This window comes from Anopheles stephensi, chromosome 2, assembly GCF_013141755.1.
Source record: "Anopheles stephensi strain Indian chromosome 2, UCI_ANSTEP_V1.0, whole genome shotgun sequence".
NCBI lineage: Eukaryota > Metazoa > Arthropoda > Insecta > Diptera > Culicidae > Anopheles > Anopheles stephensi.
The window spans coordinates 9084575-9100211 of NC_050202.1; the positions used below are offsets into that span (position 1 = coordinate 9084575).

The following is a 15637-nucleotide window of genomic DNA, read 5'->3' on the forward strand; positions in this document are numbered from 1 at the left end:
TATGTTGGATCCAATTCGATTTTCCGAGTTCCGATTTCGGCGGGGAGGTTTTTTTTTGTTCTTGCTTTGGTTGTTCGGGTTATTATCGGGGCAAAAGGGGAAGAGGTTAGGGATTGGGCATCGCAAACATGCACCCTTGACCCAGATGGATTAACCCTTTACGGTTGTGCAAATTCACGCCAATAAGCGCGATAAAGAGCAATTTGTTGTTTGTGGAATAAGAGGATGGGATGGAGGTTTTATCATTGAAGTGATATGGAAGCACTTTAAACAGTTAGTGATGATCCGTTCAGTCTAGGGGAAAGCTCAGCATCGGCTATGTATGGGGTACAGCAGCCACATTACATTGGCATCGATTGCTTACCTGTAACGATAGAAGAAAGAAGAAAAGAACGTTAGAAATCTGCTTGATATATTTTTTAATAGTTCTAAGTCTAATTGAACATTATATATTATGTTACATTTATATTACAATATTAAAACAGCTAATTTTTACTTCTTTATTTTTAAGTTTTATTAACTTTTGTGTTTCATTTTTATGTTAATTAAAAAAATAATAAACTTTTTTTCTACTCGAAGAATATTATCATACTTCATACTTTATTTGGATTACATATTCTCATAAAGGTTGACAACTCTTTTTTAGTATGAACACCCCTCCTCTTCTCGCTTCAGCGGAGATTTCACCCAATACCGAGCTTGTGCCTAAGCTGCCTCATACCAACTGTACTATTCTGCCGATCTGACAGGCTCTCGTTAGCAGTGGTAAAGGTTGTTTTTTTGGGACGAATCTCCTCATCCGCTAGAAGATGTCTGGAACTTAATTATCGTTAATTTTACGAGCGTTAGAAGAAATGGTCAGTGCAATTCGGGGAAAACATTTCAGTTTTACAACACTCTTGTGTGTATTATTTTTTTCCCAAACCTCCTTATTATGGCCCCCTTTTTTCTCGGCTGTCGAAACACGAAAAAGGAGGCAAAATCACACACATTTTAAGAAAGTTGTAACCGAATGAACATTCTAAGAAATGCAAAAAAAAACTCACACAAGCAATCCCAATACCAGAACTCCAGTCTGCCGGAGCAAAACAGCTCCCGGGGGACATAAAAGTTTTATAGATCCACTCAGCTCAACTGCTCCTACCACTACCATCACCACCGCTTTGCAACATGTTCTGGTTTTCCACACCCTTTTGGCCACTCTTAAATGCCACACAGCGGATGTCCATCGTTTCGGCGGGCGCAACGCTTTACTAAATCAATTAGTCTCCTCCCCTCCCGTGCTTCGGATGCTGGCTCCAAGCAAGAAGAGGAAGAAGAAAAAAAGAACACCGGGAAGGAGAATCCACGATGATGGATGTTGCCGGCGGATTCGGTGGATCCATTATCAAATCATATTTTTATATGGCACCCCACAACTGCGCGGGCAGCAGACGATCTAGCCGCACGGTAAAACGCGCGCTAGAGATTTTTATTGCACCGCGCACACATTTACGAGAAATCAATTCTTTTATGGTGCTGGTGTCATTGCTGCTGATGATGGTTGCGGTGATGCTGGTGAATGCTGGAATGCTGCATTATTTGTGTGCCAGAGTCATCATATGCTTCGTTATGTTTCGTTCGCTTTTCCCCCCTTTTCTTTAAAGCCGTGGGTAGATTTGGCCTTAATGCGTCCGAAATCTTTTCGGGTGATAAAATTTGATAATAGGTCCTACTCCCATGTTGGAACAGCAAGAGGGTTGTGTGCAAGCTCTTAGTGGAAGACGACGGAGACGACAACGTGTTTCGTTGCTTTACTGCTTTGTGAAACGAATGGAAGGAAAAATCTGTTAAATGGCTGCCAACTGATGAGTGAAGTCTGGTAGCGTGGCAGGAGCAGGTAAAAAGGCTGTCACGCAAAGCGTTTGCTGAGTGAGTGACGCAGGCCCACGGCTAAAGAGACGTCGAATGACAAAACACCGTGAGCGTGACACCGAGATTCGATTGCCTGTGCGTGTGGGGAGGATATGAAAAATGCATCTTTCTGTTGCAGGATTGTGACACACCGGGCCCTGCTGTTGGAGACATACGCTCAACCTACGTGTGCATAAACATGTGCGACATATCGTGGGCGAGACCACACCAAAGGCCACGATCGAATGTTTTCTATTTCTAGGCTTCACACACTAATCGCGATAATCCATCGCCATGAAGTTCGTTTGGCGCGGGCAGTGGAAGCAAAGATTTCCGACGCAAATGAGGCCACCTACAGTGTGGCAACCCGAGGAAACCCCTCCAAGCAACCGCACTCTTTTGGAAGATGTCTTGCCAGCTGCAACATCAATCAATCCCGCGGCAGTTAGATCTCGCAAGTTGACAAAACCGTTTTTTTCTCTCGCTTGAGACCTTAATTTTCGCTTTTCTAGCCGAAAACAGCCCCGGGAAAAAACAAAGAACTAACCCCTTTCGCTCGGTGGGACATCAGTTCTTCTTGAAGGCACCTAATTAAATCATCACGCTCGTTAACATGATTAATTGGTTTTGAGGAAGTTTCAAAAACGGAACGCTCCTGCCAGGTGCGCCGAGAGATAATGATGAAGAAGTCACCAGCAGGGTAGATCAGCAGCTTCAGATAGCAGGTACGAGGAATAGTTGGGGTTTTACTTTCTCCAGAATCAAAAGCGCATCTGCTTTGTGGAGTGGTCGTCTAATTTGGAGGAATGCCGAAATCGCTTACTGTGTGCGTCTAATGAGCAAATTATGATAATGAAATGTTTGCAGTCGGTAGGTTGCAGTTGCTGGAGAGTTTCGATTGGAAATGTTGAGCCCACATAAATAAAGTCTTCACCCGGTCGAAATGTCGGAACCGCTTTTCGGAGGGGCATTGGTAATTATAGCTGAATTATTCCAAACTCTTCGCCACCAGAGCACTCTCCGTAGGGTTGGTGTTGATGGTGATGGGCTCCGCTATTCAGAAAACCGAAACTACACCGGGTAAATAGATCTTTTCCTGGAGCAGCGTTGCCTTCTCGTTGCCTTCACAAAACTGGACAAGATCAAACACGCTGTTTCCGCCTCGGAACGCTTCGGGGGTGCCTAGGGGGCGGCGAATAAGATAAATGATTCCAATTCACTTTGCGCTGTGTCACTGTGGTTTGATTAAATGTTGCCGATAACAAAAAAAAGCTGCCCAACCGAAGCCGGACCGGACCAGCACGGGGCAGGTGAGCGGGAAACTTCTTCCATGCCGCGCTACACATAACTATCACATAACTGTCAAAATATTTCCGTCCCATTCCGAAAAGCTTCTCTCGAGGTTTTTTTGTTGCTGGTTGGAAGCTTCATAACCAGTTCCCACTCGTGCGGGTCTTTCGCCCCAAAACGCCCGGATGACCATGAAGTGGAACGGATTAACGCCGAGCGGTGGAACCATTTTCACCAAACACGATTAGGCTAATGTTTATCGGTGTAATTTTGTGCGCGCGCGTTCCTGTTCTTTTTGTGAGCTGTCTCGCGGACGTATGGGTTTGGAAGATTGAATTCTAAAATTCCATTTCGGGCTTTCGGGAAGCCCGGGTGCCATTCCGAGCGTAAAGCTTTCTAATCTGTGTTTCGACTGGTGAGTGTCTGGCTCCACACCACCGTACCGTTTGGGAGGGTGCGAGAGAATCCCGAAAAGAAGTACACTGTTTTATGCTTAAGAGCCGATTGTTTGGCGTTACAGCACAGTAGCCGTGTTCCATTAGCCTGGGTAGATGCTACCTGTAGCATCTCGGCCCAAAAACCAATTTTCTTCCACCTAGTGCTGAGCCTGCATGGGGAGGCACGTTCAAATGCTCAAAGCAAGCTGGTGGAATGTTTGACTATTTCATTTCATTTTATACCCTTGCTTTTTACACGGTTCAGTTGGTTACAGTTTTTCCTAGTGGCACATTGTTTGGTTGTCTGCTGTTTGCTCGTTTTTTTGTCCCTGCCCTGTAGAATATCACTTTGGTGAAAACTTGACACCAGCAAGATAAGCGCAGAGAACGACAAAGAATGATTCAGGAATTGGGCAGCAATGGAATACCTTCGCAAGAATTATGCCTCCTTATCTTGATTTTTCGCCCATTGAAGCGCCGTGTTTTTTTTCCCCGACCGTGTGCCGTGTCGGATTATTTTTCCCTCCCCTCCAAAAAAACACGGTCTAGATGCCGTTGCAGATCGGGTCGAGATATAAGGGAAGAATTTTTGGTTGTGTAAGTCACGGCTCAAGCCAGCAAAAAAAAAACGGCTCAAGCCTCCCTATTTCTGATAGTGATCGCAGGTGACATCTGTCTTCTTTCCACCGCCGGGGGAATTAATTTCACTTGCTCCAAACAAACAAAACGGACCTTCTTAAATGCAAAATGGACAGAATCTTTGCTTCTCTTTTTTTTTCGGGAGGTTTTGGAGCTCCAAAATCTACTCAACGATAAGCCCACCCATAAACCGTCCGCTTTTCACCGTCCGCTACTTCAACCCGCGCCAGAGACAAACCGCGCTAATTAACTGGTTCTGGTCCCAGGGCACACGCACACACACAGACCGCAACCCAAAGGTGTCTTATCCGATGGACCGATCACACTTTTCGGGCAGGCTGGAAACACCGTTTGCTCCCCCCGAAAGAGCCGCAAAGATGCAAAAGCACGGATCACAATTTATCCGAGCTCCTGAAGCAGAGCCGATGAAGAATCTCATCGTCGTCAAATGTACGACCGTCCAACGATTCGCGCGCCGATCGATCGCATATTAATTATGTCGATATTTACGACCGTGCCTTATAGCAGACTAAAATGCAAATAATCCATTGAAGTTCGTTTGAAATATGGCTGCGACATTTCATCTCCGTGTCTTCCTGCTGCTCAGGAATATCTGCTTAGCGGCTCTTGAAGCTCTTGTTCCACAGGTGCATCCACAACTTCTCGTGGTCTCGTGGCAAAAAGCCTGACATGGCTACAGGTATCGATGAGTCCGGGATCTCCGATAATGAAGGCAAATGATGAAGGATTAAAATTTAGAAGGATCAATTTACACATACTCCCGGTTGCGAAAGCTTCGTCGGACGCAAATCGAAAAATATCACAAAAGCTACTCACATTCAGCTAAGCCTCTTAGCGGTTTTCGGGACGCACTATCAGCACAAACCGAACCGAGCTAGTCCCGAGCCAATGTCCCTCTGAGATGGGTGGAGTTGGCCGGCTCTCTCATAATCGGGAAATTATGTGACATACAGGCAGTGGATGTGGAAGGCATCGGTGAACTAGCGATGCCCTCTCATCGTAATTACTGCCAATCGTAAAAATGAAAGAAACCCCCTTCAATGATGATAATGCTTGATGATGTTGAAAGCCGATTAAGCGATGGTGGAGAGTGCAAAAAGGTTCACCAAGTTCTCGTCCGACCGTTGAAATCCAGCAAATAATGTCCTCTGGTTGGGGTGTGGAGTTTTACGCGAGGAAGAATCGTAAATCGAAGGATAAGAGAGTGTTTGAGCTGATTTGCAAGAACTTACTATCAGCAAAACGTTTAGCTTGAAAGAAAGACTCTCTAGTGCGACATCTCACTGGAGAGCTTTAAAATATCCAACAATATCCCACTTGGAAGAAGTAGACTTAATTGCTTAAAGAATCTGTGCACAAGCAAGATATTGAAAGCGTAGGTAATTTATGTCTGTGAAGTTGTAAGGTAAACTCTATCATCCATCCAGCTGCACCACACCATATTCTCACTGTAAAAAGCTTCACAAATTCAACAAGCAAGGCATCAGAAAGCTCCCTACCACCCTTTCCCTCATTAATAAGCCGATTTTCTCCAAATCGAATAAAGCTTCTTCGAATTTTCTTTCGTATGAAATACTGTAAACATCGAGAGAAACAAAAAAAAAATAACGCCTATACTGCCTGCTTCACTTTCCTTCAACCATCACGGTTAAGCCCACGATGGACGGGATTCATTCAAATAGATTTCTTCCCCATTCACGACACCCTGCCTGCAAAAGGAGTCAAGTAACGAGACGCTAAAAGTAAACATAAATAAACGCTTCGCTCGGACAACACCTTCAGCACAGCTCATCCGAACGGAGACTCTAACGGAGGTTAGGACTCGAGCATCTGGTTTCAGGGCAGCAGCAGAAGAAAGAAGAAAAAAACATCTCGGCGAGAACTCCCAGGGAAACTGAGGGCCGGCGGAGGAGGAGGTTGTGTTAATTGATTCTATTAGCGTGTCAATAAAAGAAAATGTTCATTTCGCTCCATTCACGGACTCCGGGGAAGTCACCAAGCCACGGCTATGAAATAAATAAAATAGAGCCTCGACGAGGTAAAAAAACAGGCGGCAGTAAGCCAGCAAACAGCTGCTCTTTAGTTTCGTCGAAGCCTTTTCGGTTTACAATTTCCTTCCACGACGGTTCGTCCGGCTGAGCCTGGTGGTGTCGGCTGGCTACCGTGTCGTCCCACTCTCCAGATATCCTGCTGGGGTGGATATCTTCGTTTACGCATTCCCCGGCGCATAAATATTTGCCACCTTCGGGTCGCGCTGACCCTTCCCCCCTGCCTGGAGAGGTGGGACTTTAATAGCAAAAGCTTCGGCTGAGAAGTAGCATAAGTGTATGCTTATGTTGATGCTGTCAGTGTGTGTCGTTAGTTTGGTTCCCACTCCTTCGCCTTCGTTTCGCCGTACGCCGATCGGTTTTGAGTAGATGTAGCTACATTGCATATTAATCGGAATCGCTTTAGCCGCAGCACGGCAGCATGGCAGCAACACCACCAGCAGATAGAAAAGTTAGCTCCGAATCTGTGACTTCGGGGAATTGAAGATCATCCGTCTACTTATGGTGCTCCCGCACCAAAGCCCTGCATCCGAAACAATAGCCGGGACGTCGTACGTATTTATGATAATGGTTATGTTTATCATTTGTTTATGTAAATGTATGAGAGGCTTTTCGTTCGGATATTCGTTCCCTCTTCTTCAAAGCTGCGGCAGTTTGCATTCAAGAAAAAAAAAACAGAAGGCTCACAAACCTGGAGACGGATGCAGTCTCCTTTGCGTGAACTTTATCACTTCCCGGATGTGACGCGTAGTTGTTGCTGGTGTTGATGCGGGAAGGAAGTCATCAGAATTCTCGCTCAAAAAAATCTTCCCAAAAATTGGTTACGATCGTGATAGTACCAGCCAATCCGATTAGAGGTGCCAATTAGTGGGTGAAGATTTCCCAGCGAGATACATGCTGCCAACTGGCGACCCGGAACCAACACGGTGACCTACTTCATCCCACCCGAGAACACCATTTCCAATATATCTCTATCTGACACATCAATTACGCTGATATGCTGTGGTTTTCTTAAACGAAGATGAAAACATTTCCCGGGTAAGATCGCCAAAATCCCACACTGAGCGGCCGATTTGTAGGAGTTTTAACGATGATAATGATAGCGATTACCAGCTGATGCGGAGATGATGATGGGCCAGCCGCTAAGCTGCGGGGGCAAAACGGGAACTATTTCCCTCCGTCTGTGGGTGGGTGAATCGGAACCCACGCAGGTGGGCCCCCCGATTCGAGCAGAAACCTGACAAGGCCACAGGATTGCGTAATTGCAAGGCACCAGGAACCGCTCGCAAAACATCCGAAAATTTGCCCAGGTAGAGCAAGAAGGAGATTCATGCTGGTGCTGGCTATTTTTTCCTCTCGCCAAAAGGAGGCAGCGAACCCACACGCGCGGAATGTGATTTATGTCCATTTTCGATGGAAATTATGGGTCATTACGCCATTAGAGCGTAAGGAGTTCAAGTGACGGAGTTGAGGTAAGGGGAACGTGGGCCTGGGTGATCGTGGTCCATTTAGTGAAACGAAACGAAAACGACGCACGACGATGATGATGGCACGGCGCTGAGCTTCTTGGAGTGGTACACCTTCCCAAAATCCCCGGTGCAAGTCGGAAGCGACCTGTGGGAGAGCGAAATTCCTACCTTCGGTGTAGTTGCTCAGCCCAACATCGGATGCTTTCAAGTGAACAAGATTTATATCTCTCTGGCCGTAAATATGCCGCTTACCTCCATTTAGCAGAGGTTATGTTTGGTCCGCTTGAGGCGAGTGCTCAGTTTCCTCCAATGGAAACCATTGTAACTCGGGGACGGGCGTATAATAGTTTCGACTAACCGCTTCAATTGACCTGGTCGTCATGAAGACAAGGTCGATTGAGAATTTACCAAGAAAAGCTCCATAATGGATACGCTACACGCTTGAATCGATTTGAAGCTCCATGGTGAGAAGTTTAGGTGTCACGTCAAGCGAACTTCACACATGCGTGTGTGTGTGTCTGCTAGGGGATGAATAAAACATACTAGGTTCCGGAAATGATTTGACAACAGGAATCACGTTGAGGTGTTTACCATAACAAGTTTGAACCGGTTGGGAATGCTGGATGTCAACTGCGGAAGACGTAGCAACGTAAATGGACCTCAAATCGAAATATAAGACATGTACAAAACACGCACGCTACGTGACGTGCCGATGAAGATGTGCACGGGTCTCTTCCGCTCCCGGGTGGGATGTCGACACAAGCCCATCACAAAACACTGTAGGTGTTGCCCATCATCATCAACATCGTCATCAGCCCGCGATACCACAGGGCAAGTTGCTACAAGCAAGATCTGTATCTTCTGGGCCACCGCTGCTAGGGATTCTGCCTGATACGTTCGTCCTGTGCCTGTTTTCACTTCCACACGCTCCACACTTCCAGGAAGATGTCGGCAAATATGCCGAGAGCATAACAACGCATTCCCCTCCCCGTATTGAGTGCCCGGGAAGGCCCATGTTTAGTACAACAATGGAGAAAATTTAGCACAGCCGTGCGTGGCGTGCGGTGGGAAAGATCCTGGCCGACCCGCTCCCCGAAAGCTTCCCGAGGACCAGAGCGGGATGGGCGTCTATTGTGTTCGAACAAGCCCGCCAGTGTTTGGGGCTGAAAGAAAACCTTCAGCTTTTGCCGAACCTTTTTTTGTGTGCGCTTCTCCACAGATTTACCCGTAGGTTTTGGCTCTTCCCAAAAAACGCGCCAAAGCTCCACCACGATATGCCCGAAAATGTCTAGTCCTTAGCAATGAATGCTTCTGCGCTAGAGATTGTCCCTGGCACGGCCCTGCACTGCCCCGCTCCCACGACAGCACCCGGGCGGGTGGATTTCGTACAACAAAAGGAAAACCCTCGCCACAAAAGGATGACTCGCGTTCGCACTGTGCTGTGGACAAAACAGTGCCGATTCTGACGGCAAGTGTGACGAGGAAACGGGAAAAGACAAAATTCCTTTCTGATGAGAAATTGGTCCCAACTGACAATGGGAGGACACACACAAACGTGGATAGGGTGCGCGCACGTGTAGCAACACCGTTACACCGGAACCAGCTGAACCAGCGCCGCTGAATAGCGTTCTCCCGACGGGTGGTGGAGACGGTTGGGTACCGAAATTTTCCAACCAGACCTTAGAAAAACGAGAGTCCCCAGGAGCAACACAAAAAAAAATATGAAAGAACGAGGGTGATAGGCAAGCATGATCATAGAAACACCCAGCAAAACCGTTTAAAGGTCTTCACTGAGCCATGCCTGAATAGCTTCACGGCTAGGGGGCGGCATCTGCGGGAAGTTGACGTGGATGTAGCCGAACCTGGGGAGAGTAATTTTCATATTTTCCGACTGGTTGTAGCCAGGCGTCAGTTACTGAGGTGATATCAAGCACAAAATCACACTCGCAGGCGTCGTGCACTTGTCGTGCTGTTTAAGTGACGGGCAAACACGCGTTCGTTCGGTTGTTGTTACATCTTTTCAAAATTTTTGGAGACGACATTCGCAATATGTTTCTCTCCGTCAAAATTGGGCTGCTGGTTAGCGAAACAATCGAACCGGAAATTACAACTCCACCTTCACCCCCCCCGATGCCCGGCATTTCACATTCGAGCAGGCAAGAAACTTGATGATTTCAGTTTTTAGAAATTTGAGGAGGATGGAAAACTTCAATCACAGTTCCGGAGACGACCTTCAAGAAAGGACAATCTCTCGGAGGCACCTCTTACCATCAGGCGGAGAACGGGAAGATTGGTTCTTTGTCATCGGCAAGATTGGAAACAATTAACAAAACTTTGATTAGTGAACGACGAACTCGGATGTACGGAGTTTGATTATTTGCCATCTACCTCGCCAGTGCAGATTCATCTCAGGACACGCTCTCGGAGATGGGGAACCGAAACGTGATGAAATGAAAGACTGATCCAATCCGGCCTCAACGCCTGCAGACGACAATGTCTTCTGTTGTGTTGTTTTCAATTTTTTTGTTTCTATCTTTCACCATCCGAGGCCCAACACAGCTTTGAATCTTTCGTTGTTCTTGGTGTGTTCACTTGATTCATTCTGGCGGATGGAAATCGGGCCGGCACAACTCCAACGCCAGCGGCATGGAATTGTGAAGTGAAAATCAATTAAAATTTCCTTTTCATCCACTTTTCACCCACCCAACCGCGGTCGGTGGCGAGCGGTACTCGTTTTATTTACAGAAGCATTACACCCAAGCAATCGTGCCCTTGGTGTTTGCGTCTGGCGACCGCTAAGGCACGTACAAATCTCCGTGGCGCGCGTAATGAATGGGGCGCGTCCAATGGCGGTGCGCCCCCCGGGATGGTAGCGGCACGGACATGAAGAAGTACATGTTTCATATTTCTCGCACCCGTACAACAACGGTAGCAGCTTGGCTCGGCATTGGCTGGCTTTTGATCTGAAGCCGCCAACAAATAATCCTGGACTGTGCCGGCACAAAGTAGTCGCGCGTTACGTGACATAACACACACACCAGGCGACCGTGTGGTCAGAACAAAAGCAGGACCGTGTGGCGCGACCGAAACTTTAGCTTTAAATCAAAAGCAACAGTGCTGCAGCTGGGTGTTTCCAAGCAAAAGCCGAAAGCGAGATTTCCTATCATGCCGACCAACACCAACCCCGTTGCATCGAGTCATCGTGTGCGGTCCGCTCCAGCACTTCTTGGACGATTAGCGGCGGATAGGCAAGCAAGCGCCATCGCGCCCTTTCCATTAAAAAATCGGGCAAGGAGGCAACATCATTAATCGATTTACGTTATTTCACGCTTCTGGAAATTGAGAACCTTTCAAGGAATGGCTTCTCACCGAATGAATTCTTGAAGACAAAAATCGATGATGTCATCGTGAATGGAGGGGACCTACGGACAGGAATGTTGATTTTGTGTGTGTGTGTGTGTGTGTGTGTGTGTGTGTGTGTGTGTGTGTGTGTGTGTGTGTGTGTGTGTGTGTGTGTGTGTGTGTGTGTGTGTGTGTGTTTTATCTTCACAATCCCTCCCTCATTGTGACCAGTCATCGGTTTGAAGATCCTGTCCTTAGGTGACTTCCCTTTTGTCCAGAGGCGCTTTAAAGAATGTCCCACCGACAGGCAGATCCCAAGCGCCGATTCTAATCCGTCTCCGGAACGTTCTTATTGGGAATTTAAATCGTTCCCGTACCTTTCCGAATAATACGCATACAAAAAAAAGCGCTTCGATCCGGTTGGACAACCGTCGACCAGCATAAGTCATCCGTGGTGATACCCGGAGACGCATGTTTTATTCACGCCCGTAAATCATGAAGCCAAACGAAGCTCCACCGCTTCGTCCGAGGTCGTGGCATTAAGGTACGGTGGGGGGGGGGGGGGGGGCGAAATATATTTTAACTGCACGAAAAATATTTTGATGAGGCACTAAATAAGCACTGTTGCGTTAGATAAATAAACGGAACGGGCCAAAAACCATTGGAACGCGAAGGGGCGACCTAAAGAGCTTCTTGTTTATGTCAGTTCGCAAGCTATTTAGGATCCAAATATAGATCGAATCGCACTGAGGAGGTCTTCGGGAGACCGGGGAAAATTGTTTAATGTTATTACTACCTAAATCGATACCGTATGACAACAAATCTGACCCGGAGGGTTACTGTTTGCTGATTTTAACGCCACCAATCATCGGCACGTACGATAGGCTGTGGGGTCTTTCGCGTTGCAACTGGACATCCAGGGAGATCGTGACTGGCCACAGCATTCTTCGCTTTTGGAGCGTGATTGTTTTCACATTCTTGAACCGATGCATCATAAACATAAACCGTGCTTAAAAACTTTCTAATTGTTTACGGTTATGGGAGCGTACTGGTTTCGTAGTGCATCACATTTGCGCCTTTGAAGCATTTGTTCATTGCAGGCTCGTCCAGAGAGCATGGACACAGAAGCTCGGTACTGAAACTCTCCCGCACCAGAACTAATTCAACTCACTCAACGAGCTGCACCAGCCGCGTAAACAACTTTGTAAATCAAAAATTCCTCACTATAAACAGGCGTTTATTAACGTTTTTCCGTTCGTCGTGAACAGCGCCGGGAGATGAAGGCATCAGACGGCAGACCGCTCGCTGGATCTCGCTTTCCATCCGGACGACATTGCGCACCGACAAGGGTCGGACAATCACGGTGAAGAAGACCCGCATCAACCGAAGCACCCTTCTTCCTACAATATCTCTGCTGATGGACGTCCTCGGTTTTGCTGTTCCTCATCAGCAGCTCATCAGAGTGCAAACTAACGCCTGCCGAGCGCGTATTGTATTTAATTAAAGTACAACCGAGGCTCTGGATCCTCGTTCGCCGGCGGAACAACAACAGCAACGGGGGCGAAAATCCGGGGCCAAAGTACAAGTACCGAAAGCTGCATATTTTGATCCTGATTTCCAGCACCGCTCGTCGCTGGAGGAACAATATTCTATTTCTCGCGCGCGGGTCAGTGTTGCCTACCGGGGGATTCCTCCCTTAGGACAGGGGGTCTTTTATGTCCGTGGACAGTGTACAACGTGTTCGGTGAGCTTCAGCGATTATTTTAATATCGCTTCTACCCACGATGCTCCAAGAACACGCCCCAAAAGGACCCAACCGACCGTACCCGGAGATGGATAGATGGATAGTTGTCTGGTGGCGGCGAGAGAGAGAGAGAGAGAGAGATAGAGCAAAAGCAGGATTTAAAACATTACGAACACAAAAAAGAAGTACGAAGTAAGTGCAAGCTTACAACAGAACAAGCCCCATCCAAGCTGAATGTAACGAGATTGGACGATGGTGAGCAATATAACTCACACACTGCCGGTCCACACTCAGGGCAAGGTACCGCGTCCTCCCACAACCGGGTTAGGTTCAGTAACGGACAGATAATTACATTATAATATTCGTAGCATCCACCAACAACGTGGACGGAGGCGGCATCCTTTTTCCAGGATAGGGGTTTAAAATTAGCTTGGATAGGTTTCGTTTCCCTCCATTCTGAAACGATGGCCGAACAAACCCGACTGTAAAGGATTTACACGGAAAGCCCTTTTAGGAGGTCGGTACGCACTCCGTAACTTCGAACCTGTTAAGGGGTCTGGTCGGCGTCTTTGGGTGGAATTATGTAATTTCTCACTTCCACTTTCGGACCGAGCTTGTGTGTGTGTGTGTGTGTGTGTGTCTAAAATCCTGTTACAATGTCCCGCAACGAGAAACCGAAAATCTGCCGCCTGGACATGAAAGACTCGTTTCGGTGGTCTACTACACAGAAAGCAAGTGAGACTTGGGCGAGGACTTGGGTGGGTAAATTAAAAATTAGCAACACTTTACGTGCAACGAGGTGGCATGATTATTTAAATGCAAGTTTAACCATCATCGTCTCGAACGCTGGGAGAAGGAGGACGGAAAACAATAATGATACACAACGCTGCCGGTCGACCCCCATCGGTCGGTCGGTCGTCGTCGTTCATCATCAAACATTAATTTTTGGAGCCCGTTGCGCCGAAACGCGAAACGATGGTCGCTACTGCTCAAGTAGCAGCTCCGGCGTTACCCGCTTGCTGTCAGAATTAAGACCTCAATCAGTCACCTACCGGTCTGCGGTAATGATTGTCCGCCAAAAATCACGCCATCATGTAGCGGCTGGGGGACACACACAGCATCAGCACTACCGAAACCAGCCGGCGGCCAAGACATAACCGATCGTAAACGATTAGAGTCGCGAAGGCGCACAACACACACACTCACACTGAAGACGTGCTTTTTAAACTGTTCCAGGTGATGGGGCGAAAGGGAAGGACGGGACGGGTGTGTGTCGAAAAACGACCGGACACCTCGACGCGACGCGTCGTTTGCCAGGAAGTACGTTATAAAGTGATTAAATCTCGATTTTCCAGACTCGCGCGCCACTTTCGGGAATTTCGAGGTGCCCAATTAAAGTCTTGAAACAAACGCCTTCGAGCGAGCGATGGTTTTCGATCGACCGGCGCTGATAAGGATACGTTGTTGTTGTTGAAGTTTGCTGAAGAGTCCCCTGAAGGCCTACACGGAGAAGCGGGATAAATGGTGGACGGCCCAAAAGCGGGCCGGGATGTGTCGCTCGCTGTCCCACGGGGCATTCATTAATAACGCGTTTAGAACGGGTCTGGTACGTGCGTGTCTGTGTGCCTCGGGTTTTTGGTTGGACGGAGCGCATACTGATGATGAGTCCGCTTCCGTTGTCAACTGAGCTGTCCAGGCGATCTTGGAGATATCAAAACAAAACAGGGAATTAACAACAGCACAACTCCCGAGTTGGACCAGAGGCTCTTCAAAATCCCTCGGAATGGGATTTTGAGGAAGCAAAAAGTAAGCTGTCGTTTTTGACACTGGACAACTTCACCCAACCCACAGGCCGGCATTCAAGGCCAAACCGAAAGCCCCGGAATTGAATTGTCAACGGAAATAGACCCATACTGCTGAGGAGCTCTCTCGCTCTCGCACTCGGTATCGTACCAGTGAGCCATCGCTTGGCAATGGTAGAAAATCTTCCACTATGTGACTCGGACAGTTGTATGTTGAGTGGCCAGTTGCTCGTAACGACTCCTCTATTTTATCACACCGGATGTAGCAATCGATAAAATGGTTACTTGTGTGGAGCTCGCAATTCGCTCGTCCCAACGAGTTAGTGCGCGCGTCATTATCAGACACCAAAAAAAAAAAAACATAACTGCTCCAGCGAGTCTAACGGCAAGGAAGTTAACCGCAAATCTTCAACAAACGCGCTGTGTATATAAATACAAATCGTAGGGCTACCATCACTCTCCAAGATATGTCCCGCGGTCCCCAGGCCAAAGAAGGGCGAAGTGGGCAATAATCATAAAAACAGGCGAATTAATTGTGGCAATCGACGGATTTGGAGTGAGCTCACTCGCGGTGAATATTGGTGGTGATGGTGGTTCGTACTTGACGTTAATGTTTCTTTATTGCTACTTTACGGCGACAACGATGACTATTTTTATCACTATTGGGTCCATTTCGTCCGAAAGTCGTTGAAGAGGCGAACAAAAAACCGACAAACTCTACAGGATATTGAACAATGCAATCGAATCGGGTACGATTAGAAGCTCTCTGGTGGGAAATCTGGACATTAGGGAGGGGTATTTATGCGTTAGGAATTGGGGGGATTAATCCGCAAAATAGGTGTTTTAAAGCTGTCAAGTTTTTATTACTTGAGCAGCTTAAAAACCTCCAGTTTTGGTGAAGAAACTCTCTCTCTCTCTCTCTCTCTCTCTCTCTCTCTCTCACTCTGTCATT

General features: G+C 47.4%; 1 protein-coding gene across 10 annotated transcripts in view; it reads right to left on the minus strand.

Annotated features, from left to right (window-relative positions):
• Window positions 1–15637, minus strand: part of LOC118503793 (teneurin-m) — a 535466-nt gene that overhangs the window by 143058 nt on the left and 376771 nt on the right. The gene's annotated exons all lie outside the window — the stretch shown is intronic.